This window comes from Anoplopoma fimbria, chromosome 17 (assembly GCF_027596085.1).
Source record: "Anoplopoma fimbria isolate UVic2021 breed Golden Eagle Sablefish chromosome 17, Afim_UVic_2022, whole genome shotgun sequence".
NCBI classification, from domain to species: domain Eukaryota; kingdom Metazoa; phylum Chordata; class Actinopteri; order Perciformes; family Anoplopomatidae; genus Anoplopoma; species Anoplopoma fimbria.
This window is the reverse complement of record NC_072465.1, coordinates 12,445,080-12,459,108: the sequence shown is the minus strand read 5'-3', so window position 1 is coordinate 12,459,108 and position 14,029 is coordinate 12,445,080. Positions and strand designations below refer to the sequence as shown.

Genomic DNA, 14,029 nt, shown 5'->3' with positions numbered 1-14,029 from the left:
CCAAACACAAATTTAGGCGTTTTATTTTACGATTTAGTCTACTTGCGTCAGTTGATTTTTCTTAAATTCAATAAATGTTAGCATTAGATAATTGCTGAGATCTGGAAACATGGCAAAAACTGTTCACTTTCAGTTTGACCTCCAAATAAAATGGTTTGGATAATCTGATTTGTTTACAACCTGTCCCAAATATCAGCCATTACTTTGTGGTCTATAGCAACTGAAAGAAATGAGGTAAAGAAAAAAATAGGATCTAAATCGCTATGAATTCGTATTGGTAAACTGTTCTATCAGGCTGATATCGACTTGACTGGTCATTTCCAGATCTTGTGGTAAAAGCATCGACTGTCTAAAAGAAATTGACGTAGTCATCGTGATGTCATTCATTGGACTGCCGTTTTGAAGCCTCGAGTACGATCATCGCCTTGTTGTTTTTTTGGCAGCCAATGAACGATAGTTAGCATATTTGGATATGTGTCGAAGGACAATGTTTACGGTTCTGATAGTGGCAGCGGCCTGTCAATCACAGTGAGCCTGCCAAAGCATACTCTGTTTTATGGTCTATTTGACTCTAAATGGACCATAATTTACTAAATGAACATCATGCTGTATTGAAGAAGACTTGAAACTATAGATTGATACCATAAACTCATGTTTACAATGTTTACTGAGGGAATAAATCAAGAGAGAAGTAGAGTCATTTTCTCATAGAGTCGCCCCTGATGGACAGCAGAGAAATGCAAGTTTTAAGACCTTTGCACAGTTCACTCGGCAGAACCGGAGGTTGCCGCCTGGGTAAAAACTGAGCTCACAAGAAGCAGTCAGATGGCACAAGGAAAATATTTAAATGATGGTTCTCCTGTCCTTCACAGTGATGCTCCAAACTACATGGTATAAACCCTCTGAGACCTTGCTGTGCTTTATATGCTTTTTGTGCACTACAGTGAATAAGTGCATGTGCGGGAGGCAGCTTTCTGTGTTTGTGAGTTCCATGGGTAGAGAGCAGGTAGTGATAATTGAGATGATCGGCCTACTCTTTCCTCTGCATGGATAGAAAACAAGCCTGAAGAGTGTTTGTTGTTATTAGGATGCGGCGAAGGTTCATCTGCCAGATGCTTTTCCGCTCTCTTCCATTCGAGTCAGTAATTGTGGTGGATTTGAAAAATGACTCATATCAAAACAGCCTTGCTGCAGCCTTTGCAAGGCAGAAATTGCATTATTTCATCTTGCTGTGTAAAGGATAATTGAAATGTATTTGTACAACTGCTATTGAGTCCCTTTCTCTCTTGCTCACTCTCTCACACAGTCGCTCACTCACACCACCTGCCACACAAACAACCATGTTTAACAAAGCTATGGTTCTTCTATATTTGTAAGGACATTCCACTGACTACAACGACTAACAGCAGTCTCTACTACTTACATCTAAAGGAACAGTCCAACACCTAAAGGTGCTTATTACGTAATTCACGGAACATCTATTGTCTCCACAACACAGGCGGCTGAGCCCGCGGGTAACAGCTAATGGTGCTAATGGTGCTAACAGTGCCAACTGTGCATACAACAAGAAAAGTGCTGGCAGAGCTAAAAGTGTTTACCTGAAAGGAACGTGATGGTTGGAGCTATGCTTCCATGACGACGACTTTAGCCATGACAAAGTCATCAGCTGTAACAGCTGTATGAGGACAGTGCAGAGCAGCGGGCCTTGTGCTAACCAGCTGTGCACGCTCACATGCACTGACATGCACACATGGGCGGCCCGGCTTTAGAAACAAAGCTCAGAGAGAGAGTCTTCATTCTCTGCTCAGGAAGACATTACTTCACTATATTATTTCACATAGATAATAGTTGTTTGCTGCTTTGTTAATGCTCTAAAAAACTATGTATAGAACCTTTAAAGAAATATGACTGTTGGTCACTAAATCCTCAGTCAAGCAAGATTGATTTCAGTGTCCTCTACAGAAAGGAATATTTTTTCCACTTTCACTCAGAATGCTTGCCCCCCTTTTGTCTTCCCAGAACCCTACATGAAAGAAAAATGAACACAACCTCCCCCACCTCCTCCTCCTGCTCGTCTTCGCTTCTTCTGGCTCTCCTTCTGGGAGCAAAAGGGAGAGTAAGAGACACGTAGAGAGAGAGGGAGATGAGGGATTTGACGAGCCAGAGACAGAGAGGCAGGGGGAGAAATGAGAGATGTGGTGAAGGAAGGAAAGGGTGGAAGGAGAAATAGCCAGAGGCTCTCTAACTCTCTCTCTTTGTCTCTTTCACTCCCCACATGCAGAGCAGAGTCAGTGCTGGATGCTAATTACTTATTAGATTGCAGATATGTGCGGCGGGGTAGCAGGGCTAATTAGGTTAGCGCCCTGCTAAAATGTAATGTCTTAATGCTGAGGCTGCTTACGGTATCTCCCACCCTCCTCTCCCTTCTGTGAGTCTGGTCAGGCTTGATCCAGACTAAGCCAACCTGAGTGATGGGCAGTAGCTGAAGGACAGAGCAGGGCCAACTGGAAAATGCGTCTGACGTCCCGGACAGACAGGGGATGAGCCGACCTCAGACGGCCCTAATTATCCCACTGACCTTTCCAGCAGACTTAGAGCGAAAGAAAGAGAGGAGGAGGAATGTGAGCAGCTCTCCATGTGACTCAGATAGCATGCAGGAGCTTGCTGATGAAGTGCCAAATACCAAACAACATCAATGAGACTGTCCTCACAGGAAGATGGACAGCTTTAGCTGTTTTTTCAAATGCCTGAAATTATTATATTTACCTGTCAAAGACCTGCGCTGGCTTTTGTCGGTCAGGAGCAGATACCTGCTAGGTAGGAGGTTTGATTGGAAGGCTTTGACTTTCCTACCAACCACCAATGTCCGCAGAGCAGCAGCAGCTTCAGTGCTCCGTCTGTGTCTACACAAGGTGACCTGATCATCACCTGATTTTAGCATTTAGCTCAAAAACAGAAGTGTAACAGTGCAGCCTCACAGAGCTGCTAGTGTGGCTGTAGACCAGGGGTGGGCAATTATTTTTCCCAGGGGGCCAAATGAGCAACTGAAAATATTTTGGAGGGCCGGGCCAAAATGCCGAACTCAATTATGCATAATATACATTTTATTTCTATATAAAAAGCAGTAAATGGCATTGTTTTGACCGCTGGTAAGAGTGTATGTTATTATTTGGCAATTAAAAGGTGAGGTTAGCTTTCAAAAATATCATTTATTCAAATAGAATTTCCAAAATGTGAAACATTTGACTCATTTTCAGTCACATTAATAACAAAGGGCATTTTGAGTTTCATATACTATTGAAACAAGGATTTTCTTAGCTTTCTAAAGACATCACATCATCTTTGTAGCCAAAATAAACAAGACATGTCACTGAACTGTGTAAAGAAAAGTGTCCCAGTTTTGTAGCCTTTTTGACTTTACATGACTAAACATTTAATGTTTTCAGAACTGTGCAAAAAAAAAAAGGAAAAAAAAAAAGAAAAGAAAAAGATCAAGTGTCCCATTTCACTTGTGATTCTCTGCGATGTCCTCCACCCTTCTCGTCACGGTGCGACGGGACAGCGGGATGTTTTAAACGCTTCTTCTGTCTCTGGGCATAGCAGTGCTGCAGACTCGACCATGCACTCTTTCACAAACTCCCCCTCCGAGAATGGCTTACTGTTCTGGGCGATTTTGTGGGCTATCACAAAGCTGGTTTTGGCATGAGCCGACATTTTCGCATTTTTCAGGGGTGACACGGAAGGAAGACAGGTTGTCAATCACACGCATTTCACGTGCACAGTTGACGTGCACGATTGCGTGCACTGTGAGAATAAATGGGCTTCAAAATAAAAGCAATGCGGTTTTAGTCCACCCATAAGATAATTAGAAAATATGTTTTATTTTCTAATTATCATGTAATCTTTCGCGGGCCGGTCAGAATCATAGCAGGCCGTACAATGCCCAGGTCTACAGTGTAGACCCTTGCTTCGACCATGATCATGATCTCTCCCTCACCCAAACCAGGCAACAGGGTTTTGAGTACCTTGCAAGGTGTTTATAGGTCTGTCTGTCCAAGATGCAGACACAACACTTTACAGGTGTGTAATTGAGAACAAAATGAAGGTCAAATGTGAGGATTGACATGGTCCAAGATACGGGTGAGAAGGGGCCACTGGCCCCCACTCTCTACGTCCCTGGCCCAATTTGGCACCTCAAAACTTGACAGATACCTTGACTAAGCCCTGCCCCCCGCTGTTGCTCTATCAAGCTGTCAGAGCTAGAAAGGAGCCCAAACTATCACTAACTGCACTCCCTCAAGAAATGTAGACAAATGGTCTGAAATATATGTTTGAAGGATATATCCAGGATGAAAACAGGTTAATAAGATAATGGCAGAAGCTAAAGCTACAGATCACAGAGTTAAAGTGAATCCACCACATCACCTGGTGATCGAGACAGAAGACAATGTAATTAAGGAAAAATAATATAATTTTGTCCTCTAAAGAATATATAACTGAAGCTTTTATTTCCTCAGGTGTAGGTAACAGGCCTGCGTACAGTAATCCTCACCATTACAGCTTGTGTAGCAGCCAGGCTTTTAACAGGTTCCAAGAAAAGAGGCTGTGTAACTTATTCTATCCTATTTATACTGACTTATTGAATCAGAATTGATTTTGAGATTCACATGCTGGTCAAATGTATTCTAATGGATCTATCATTTTTTTGGACAGAGACAGCCCACATTCCAACTCTAAACTTAAACAGAAGTATTTTTTACTTTATCCTAACACTGTTTTTATGATTCCATTGCCTAAACAATCTTTTGGCATCACTGATGCCCAAAATCCTGCTGGAATCCATAATTTTGGAGAATAAATATTGGTATCACCAAGTAACCTGCTGAGATCAGAGAAGCTTGACATCAATAGATAGTCAGAGGGGACAAGACAGACAAGCAGCTAAACGAGCAAAGAGGTTGGAAGTAAAAGGTTAGACAAACGTTAATAGTGGGGAAAGCACTTTTAAACTCATCACAGTTTACACACAGCTGTTAACTGGTTCACAGCCTGTAATCGTCTGACTGCCCTGATCTGTTCCAATGTTGGACTTTGTTGAAGCTTTGCCACCGCGTTGCCAGAGCTCATCAATTACTTTGGTGATACAATGTTATCATAACCTATAACATCACAAACACATGGCCAGAGCTATATATTTAAGACCCAGCTGGATCCTTTGAGGGCTTGGCAGCAACCTCCATGCTGGACTTCCTCACAAGTACCATTTATCATTATTTATAAGTCCATGCTACATATATTTCTATAAAATGTAATTTGATAAGAATTTTTGAGACTCGCTCTAACAACCCAACAATAAGAATACGGAGCAAACTAGTTATTTTGGCAAAGGTGAAGGAATATGTAAAACAAACAGAGAGGATGTGAAGTAAAACAGTTGTTAGACAGGAAATAGAGAATCTAAAGGAAATTAAATTCACTACCGAGGACTGAAGGACTGGATATAAAAGAACAGTATGAGGGACATGGAAAATGAAAAGACAGAATGTGATTACAAAGGAGGATGAAAAATAGAAAAACTGAGTGAACGTAAAGGGATAAATAAAAGAGACTGAAAATGTATTTTTCTGGGTTCCAACTGAAGACATTTAGATCCAGTGTTCAGTTCATAGAACCGTTTGTACACACTGTTACTGCTGCTGGTCGTATTCATCTTCTTTTTTAAATTGCCAGCCTCAGAAAAATGGTCATGTCTGTTTCCTTTTTACTAAATGATCGGTCACATGACGTGTTGCAATGTACATGCACATAGTACATGTACACTGAGAACTGTTGTACTCCAAGACATCTGCACAAATGTGCTGAATGAGGGCCTTTACACAGCGGGAGAGAGACGAGTAAACGACATAGAAATTTGAAAGACTTTCCTGCTGATGATGCAGTTTGTGACAGTTGTAGCACTACTCCAGTAAATGTTTAGCCTAAGCTTCTGTAAGCTAATAGCAGTTCTAAGTGAGTTTGAGTTCCTGCTGGTAAACAGTAGCAGTGTTTAGGGCTTTTATTGTGAAATGAAAGTGGATCTGGTCTGCGCTGCCTTTGTCAAGGTTGAAAGGAGTGATAAAGTTTACAGTCTTGGTTGCGACTACGGAGCCTAGTTGTTACTATAGTGTATGTTTTGAATACATCTGTTGCTCACAATGTGATTGGCTGATGCCTTTGATTGCGGTGTAACAGCTCAGAAATATCAACCTTGATCCGAAAAGGAATCATGCTTTTTGCTGAGTAGTGTGAAAGTACTCGTTACAAGGCAGTTAGAAAAAAAAATATCCTGGTGAGTACAGGGTTTAGTAAATAACACATTAAAAATGTCTACCATAGTGTTTAATACTAACTTGTAAACTTAGAAATAAATATTTTAAAACGGTAAGTGGTAGCATGTTGAATGGATCTTTTCTTAAACTTCACATTTAAATATTTTGTTATTTGCACTACCTAAAGCAGAGACTGCAGCCACTTCACATTCAATTCTGAGTGAAACAGAAGTTAGAGGGTCTCTGTCTTCTGTACTGTGACATATCCCCCCATTAAGCAGAAGATTTGAGCCGTGTACAGTTACAAGAGGGAATTCAATCAAATCCTTATCATTTGATTAGACTGCTCAGCAATGGGCGGGTTTAGAATGTAGCGCAATACAGGGCTACAGTGTGGCTCCGTACACACCTCCCTAATTGCTAAAAGTCACAGATCTATTAATTAATGTAATGATATTATGGTTGAAATTGGTCGGTGCTAGCTTACGCAAATATGTCAGATTTTGTTTTACAAGAAGAAAACATTATTGATGTCTGTTTTTTTAAATATAAAGACATTTACTTTTTGTAATTTGTTTTGCATAAATTGTTAAATAGCCGCACAACATTAAAAAAGCCTTTTTCATTTTCGTTTTTAGACCTTAAGTGTTTGCACTCAGGTTGTGTTAAGTGATGTGATGTTCACCCACACAGACCCACTACAGAGTCATGTAAAACCTCTTCCAGTTTGTACATTTACATTCACATCCAGAATAGAGGAAACCTGAGTTCTCTGTTGAGGGATGATCTCTTCATCTTCAACCAGCTGAATAATGTGTCTGTGTGTTTTTGTCTCTGTCTGAGGCCAAAGTATCCGAGCAACATGCTCATGATTTGTGTGACATTTCTTTCATTGCCAACTTTATACTAACTACACACAGTGCACCTGTGGAAGTGATCGAACTTAAGAGTAGATGCAAGGGTAGAGACACTGTCGAGACGTTACCGAGTCACAGTTGCCAAGTGTAGGTTGTTTTAAACATGTGGACATAACGAGCAGCAGGCAGCTCTTTTCAGCAGCTAGCAAGCCATTTATCTGTTCTCAGGAGTCGGTGGGGACCAAAAGCGGAGTTCAAACCAGAGTCAGTAGTACACTCACATTACGAGATACGACCCTCTCTGGCACGAACTGCTGCTGAAACACTTTTCCACCCTTTAATTTCCTCCCGTCTTGTTTATTGCAATCACCCCTCTACGGCCTCAGTGCTAGCTCCATCAATAGACTCAAACTGTCCAAGAACACATCCACCAGACTTCTCACCCACACCAAATCCTAGCATCACATCACCCCAGTCTTAAAGACAGAATTTCAAATGGCATACCAGACAGCTTTTTTTTTTAATTCCACCTGAAACTATCTGAATGAGACGTTGACGCTCTCAGACATGAATCTCATGTGTAGTGGAAAAGGTACACTGTGTTGAATCAGTTGAATGAATGCAAAATTGACGCATCAATATTGCCCTCATTTCCTATTGATCCACAGCCCCAGAGGGTTGCGGCTGTGATTTGATTAAGCTAACCTACTAATAACTTACACTCACTCAAAATTTGATTACAATCACATCTAATATAATTAAGACCATTTATTATTCGGATGCAGCAATCTCTTTTTTTTCCTTCATAGTGTGAATGTCTTCTCACGAGCATCCTCTTCTCCTACTCCCTCAGCTTCCAGCTCATTTTGCTCCTCTTTTCTTGTACCAGTTTTCTCGAATTAGCAGGGGGGAAGGATAAACTCCATTAAATTAGTCCATATTTGATCCTATAGCCCCCACCCGCCCACCACCTCCCACCTTAGAGCACCCCTTTGGTTGTTGTTGCATAAGAGAACCAACCGTCAGTTGTATATCAGCGCTTTGTAATGGTGGGAGTAGGATATGATGTATGAAGATACTTCAATGTCATGATCTTTATTTGAGCAGCATCTCTTCTAATTACAGAATATGTTGAAAGCACTTTGTGTTGGTTTCTCATCTGTGTGTACAGTAGAGCATTTTTTCTTTTTTATAGTGTGTTGTTACAGAGATCATCTTGATTCCAGTGTAGGGGCATTTTGCAAGGCACTGGTGAAGCCAGGGACAGACGCTTTGTGGTTTGTTGGTAGCATGGGATAGAGCCTCGAAGCCCCTGGAGACGAGAGGCGGGGAACCCTGTACCGCTAATTAATGTAGACCCTGGTTAAAGAAAGGCTCTCCTCCATCGAGCACGATGGATTTACAGCTGGTCAGATCGGTGCGTTCTTTATACTGTATGTGTGTGTTTTCTCGGCAGCTTTAGTGCTTAAGAGAATAAATTACAGCTTCTCCTTGAGGGTCTGAAGGGGACTGCATGAATTTCACAGCTGAACAATCATCAGTTCCCCCTCGACACACATCCACACACATTCACACAATAAACACTTATTCACACAACAGCCTGCCACCATAGTGATGATTTTTGGTGCGTCAGGAATGGTAAAAACTGTAACCCCCTTTCTATAACAATCCATTAGAAATTAGATCTTTTTTTGTTATATCACCAAAAATATAGACGAAGTAATGTGGTTGATATGTTTTTTCAGCTCAACTTAACAAACCTACTCACTTCAGCCAAGCACCTTATGCAACAGTGTAACTTCAGTGTGGGAGAGGTTATACATTGTTGCGATGTATGTGTGTCTGTGTCAAGGAGAAAGAGAAAGGAGAGACTGTTAATGAGTGCAGAAATCTCTCTCAACACAGTTGTGTGTATGTGCGTTAACGTGCAAGTACTTCCAATATTTGGGGAAATATGCTTGTTTTCAATCATACTCAGAGTCACATTGATAACAGTTTAATTTGGATTGGACCAGTTCTGTAGTACCACTATCCATCTTTCAACAGCTCATCTACCCATATAAATGTTTTGATTATTTCCAGTGCTAAAGTCCTTAAATAAAATAGGTTACGTTATAATCGTAACATTGTTTTTTTAATTATTATTTTTAATAACTTACAGAAACTTTGCGTGAAATAGTACACAGGCTTCCACCTTCTTGAACCTTAATGAAACATTAAACAATAACACAACTTGTTTTTATCTATAAAATCCATATTTGTTGGCATTAAGACTTTCAAAAACAACATTGTTAGTGCAAAAAACTGCTTACTCTCCCACAAGCTCCTGTATTAACGGGGTGATCTGGCAGCAATCTAACAGCACCATTAATCACTTTAGGGCCTATATAACCCAAATAACCTACACCCTATTCACCCAATTTTTGTAAGGATGAGAATGACATAATATATACAGTAGCAACAGACATCAACAGCCTCAATCATCTAAAACCGCCCTGGTATTTAATAGGATTAGCTATTTTAAAACTGAGATTAGCTGAATTAACGAAACTAACATTTTCAGTAGTCATTTTTGGAGAACGATGGGTGTGCAACCACACCAAACATTCTCATAAGTAATGGCATCTTAAGTATTAGTAAAATTACTTACCTTTTTTTTTCTTTGCAAGGTAAAAATTCACTGTACAATTTTCATGATGTAGCATCCCATACCATGCTCTTAGAGCATCAGCGCTGTTGTAAGTCTGCAAATTTCCCCGCTGCGGGACTAATAAAGGATTATCTTATCTTATCTTATCTTATTAACGAAACTAACATTTTCAGTAGTCATTTTTGGAGAACGATGGGTGTGCAACCACACCAAACATTCTCATAAGTAATGGCATCTTAAGTATTAGTAAAATTACTTACCTTTTTTTTTTTCTTTGCAGGTGGTATAATGTCTCTAAGAGGGCGGATGTAGGCATGTAGGCAGCCTATGTATGATGCATACATAGGCTACATCCGACCGCTTAGAAATTACTGCTGTCTGCTTTAGAGCTTCGCATACATTTTCTTGCCGCCCATTTCATTTGACTGATAAGAATTGTCTCTAGGGGCCTATATGGGAAGATTTTAACTGTACCCATTTTAATTATAGTGCTATCTATACTTTACTGGGTGAGTCACAAATCACATTTAGTCTATCAGGATGAAGGGTAGAGATGATTGTGACCATTTAGAGGAGGGAATGCAGGCTCTTTCAATTGATCAAATGAAGCATTTTTTTAACCCTCAATTAATTTAAACCCAAGGTGTGACTGTGATTGTATAGCTCCAGTATACACAATGTAATGGTAACTAATATGAAAAAGCATAAATCCCAAATTTCATGGATGTAATGTTTCATTGTCAAACAACATAAGCAGCTCTGTATACAACCATTTTGAGTTGTCTGATGATGTGAACATTTGCAAATAGTAAGCATGGGAGTCTTTCCCATCTCTATCATCTATTCAGTGTGACACAAATCAAGCAAAACAGGGAGCAGAAGCTATATATTACCCTCTGTAGAAACCTGATAACACATTCAGTTCACTTTTGGATTCCGAGTCCATTTTGAATAAGTATGCTAATATTCTGTTCACAGTTGCAATGGCCAAGCTACTGCTCTGCTTTAGTCCATTTAAGTTCAGAGCCAGCTAGGTCTCAAGGGTTTTCTTGGTATGGGAACCATCTGCCATATCAAAATGAGATTTAAAAAAAAAAAAAAAAACATGATTGAACGTTGAAATAATTAAAATGGAAAACCATAACACAAACCTATAGCTTTGTTACGTATATTCTAGAGTTTCTACCATAGCGGTAGATTAGAAGGAACATAGAACTGTTTTTCGTGGTCATTTGACTAGTATGAAAGTAAATGGCGATTGTTGTTGTTAGTTGTAATGGTCACAACACACATTTCAGTGGGTCTGTAAAGTGTTGTCGTGGCCCGTTACAAAGAGAATGGACCCATCTCCAGAGGCAGATGGCTGGCTAGTTAGCTAGGTAGCTTGTCCTCCAGTGTAGCATCAATGCATAGTGGTATGAGCATGCTAGCTAACTAGTTAGCTGTCTGGTAGTTAGCAGACAATAAGCTGGTTGGAGTTGTCACTCATTTGGCATTACCATCCTTCTACATTGATTTAAATGGGAAAGTCCGTTCCACTCCAATTCAGTCCCTATGGTTTCTAATTAAGATATTTGAGGACATGATTAAAAGGACATATTTGAAGGGAAATTTAACAATGGGGGAATAATTCAGAACAGCTCCTCCAACTTCTATTGGTCATCAAAGGAAGTGCAGCTTGAAACACTTCAGCCACAGTTGGCTGGTTGTTGCTTTAGAATAGCAAGTGTTGAGGCTTTCATAAATTCCTATGGGAGCTTCTGTCAATATCAGATTAGTAAGAGTGTTATATCTATAATCAGCCAGTCAGATTACTGTATGCCCTCATAGCTCTAGTGATGTAGGTTTTGCTGTTAGCACTGTCTAGAAATAAAATAATTTGTCACCAGAGCTGAGAGAAGCAACACCATCACAGTCATAAACAATAAATAAATGGAAACTTTTTGAAATTACTATGAGGAAAAATGTAAATATACATGCACTGCTAATAAAACATTAGCGAAAGCTGCAGTATGACAGTATACAGAGAGATGGTGTGTTTTTCCTCTATAAATACACAAAGGAATGAACACATGAACCGACATTAAAGTAAGGGGTTGGCATGCACAAGGACATACACACAAATATTTTAACACACACTTTGTTCCTCCTCAGACACCCTGCTGTCTGTGCTGTGTATCCCTGAGGCTGCCCTCCATGCCCTCCGGTCCTGATGCTGGCCTACTTTCCCTGTTGACACACACACAGGCGCACACACGCATCCTCAGCCCTGTCAACAAAGCGCAAGCCTTCAATTGGCAGATGCACGCAGCGTGAAATAACAGAAGGGGGCAAAAGACAGCCACACCATGGCACTGTATACGTGTGTGAATGTCTTGTCTTAGTATGCTATGTGTGTACATGAACAGAGGTGAAGGGACAGGGAGGAGACGGCGGGTGAGGGGGTCCAACAGAAAGGCCCAGTGTGATAAATACAGTGTTTACACCCAGGGTGCTGGCGTCCCGTGTCCCGTTAATCTGTCCCACTGACGATTTGCCGTGCTTAATGTGAAATGAGGCGTGGAGGTGAGTCGTTTATCATCGGGGCTGATGAGAGAAGCAGGCTGACGGTAGCAGCAGCACATAGGACGCCAGTCAGGACCTACAGTGAATAAAACACTCCCAAACATTTAAACCGATGCATACCATTGATGTGTATTAAATACAGTAACGTTGTACTAGTCCATTCAATCAAACACATTAAATACATTTTATTTAGGATGACAATATTAGAAATGATGGCCACAGACATTCAAAGCTTAATTTGAAAACCTCAATAGACGCTCTGAATGAAAAAAAAATGACATCCGTTACAGCACTGGTAATTACAAATATTCCCTATTTTAGCACAAGCAGAATGCCTATGTTGTGTTTCGACCAGAATGCATCTTTTGTGAGATAGAAACCAGTGCATGCCATTAAAATACTTTATTAAGCATGATTGTATATAATTTAATTGGTGTTTGTTTTTTGTTTGTAAGAGGGCTGAATATTTAACAGATTTAAAGGAACAGTGTGTAGGATTTAGGGGGACCTATAAGCAGAAAAGTAATATTATAATAATAGCTATTTTGTCAAAGACAAAGTTGAGATTGGTAGATGGATAAAATATATATATAGATATATCTAAAGTTAAATCACCTGACTACAACATATGGTTAAACATTTTAACAACTGTTTGAGTCTTACAACAACAGTGGCTTGGAAATGTTTTTATTATTTATTTGTTTTTAATGGTATTAACTTCAATCCCATAAAGTAGATTACTGTCATCATAGTGAGATATTTAGCTCTGATTTAACATGTGGAATTAATCAACATGGGACATTACCCCTTGCTTTTACTGCAAGTTGTTGCATTCAGAGTGTTGAATATGATAACTGAGTCTGAGTCGAGATGTGAGATGTGACTTTGAAGGATCAGAGAATGTGGAGGGCGTGTCAACAAAGCTGTGGTGTTGGAGAGACAAAAGTTGCAAATGGTATTTTTAGCCCAGAGTTTGTGAATTTTACTGCATGCAGTCTGGCCTGCCGCTTCCCTCGGCTGAGTCTCAGCTCATTCCAGCAGAGCCGGGTTTGAAGCAAGCTAAATGGATTATAGCGAGGATGCGGCTACACTGATTTGGTACACAATACACTCTACCCTGTGTGCTCTACACCCTGCAGACTTGGAACCTCAATTGCAAAGGAGCTAACTTAAGAGTACACATGTTTGTGTCTCTCTGTGTGTTTTTTGAATGTATGTGTTGGCAGACATAAAAGTAAATTCCCTGAAACATCTTTTAGAAATGTACCTGGCATTACCCGTTCCATTGTGAGGTTTTCTAGGTTTTTTTTCACTAACTATCTGCATGTCACATCATGTTGACATACAGTATGTAATGTGCGTTTTAGAGCACAGAGGTGCTCATTTATCCTAAACACCGACGTTAGAGAACTCTATGATTAAATTATCCTAAAAACAAGAGCAAGTGTGATACACTTGCTTGATAGAACTGTGACTTGTAAGCATTTTTTTTTTTTTTTTTTTTTTGGGGGGGGGGGCTTAGGGCATCTCATGCACACAGAAGGCAAAAGCTTTTGCTTTTCAGCAAGTTGTAGTATAATACAACTTATACCCTCTGATGGTGACAAAAAGTAAGCATAGTTAATTTAAGTCTGGAGTGAAAAATGTTT

The 14,029-nt window shown here is 40.1% G+C and overlaps 1 protein-coding gene across 1 annotated transcript in view; it reads left to right on the top strand.

Annotated features, from left to right (window-relative positions):
* Positions 1-14,029, top strand: part of ptprga (protein tyrosine phosphatase receptor type Ga) — a 428,569-nt gene that overhangs the window by 163,172 nt on the left and 251,368 nt on the right. The gene's annotated exons all lie outside the window — the stretch shown is intronic.